This window comes from Frankliniella occidentalis, unplaced genomic scaffold (assembly GCF_000697945.3).
Source record: "Frankliniella occidentalis isolate FOCC.00 unplaced genomic scaffold, Focc_3.1 Scaffold132, whole genome shotgun sequence".
NCBI classification, from domain to species: domain Eukaryota; kingdom Metazoa; phylum Arthropoda; class Insecta; order Thysanoptera; family Thripidae; genus Frankliniella; species Frankliniella occidentalis.
In genome coordinates, this window is record NW_026267259.1 from 180,437 (window position 1) to 181,116 (window position 680).

Below are 680 nucleotides of genomic sequence, written 5' to 3' on the forward strand. Positions count from 1 at the left end.
TTTTAAAAACATTATTTGTGGGACCTGTGGTTTCTGATTTTTAAAAAATCCAATTTTTGAGCTAGAATGCTCTCCTTCGAACTTGATCTGTCTTTTTATACCAGCAAACGACCCTGAAAATCCCAGGTCGCTTGCTCAATTCGTTCTCGAGTTATCGTGATGACAGACAAACACACACACACACACACACACACAGACAGACAGACGCGAAACTTTTTGATCATCACTGGAGTAATAGGCTTCGCTCATCGCCCAGCCAAAAAGAAAAATATCCAAAGACAGGGAATGACTCAATCTAGATGAACAACAAGCTTTTGGGTACACTAAACAATGATGAGAAAAGTCGATCAAGGTGTAACTATTATGTGATAAAAAATGACCCCAAGCAATGAAAATCAAGACACTCCATTCGTAGAAAAAGTAAGGAAACAAAATTTAATCACAATTCTCTTTGAGACCTAACCCTCACCTTCACGACTTGTTGCTACTTCGGTTAAAATTTTCGAATTTTACAACGGATTTACCTTTTTCAGCTTTTTGGGCAGCCTTCCGGAGGTCTGCGAAGAATTGGGTGCGCTTTGACATAATATTATGTACAAATACAATTAAACGATACAATGTTCACACTTAAGTCTTTTCGCCGCTCATTCTCGCCTTCCTTCGCGAACAATCTCTTTAGG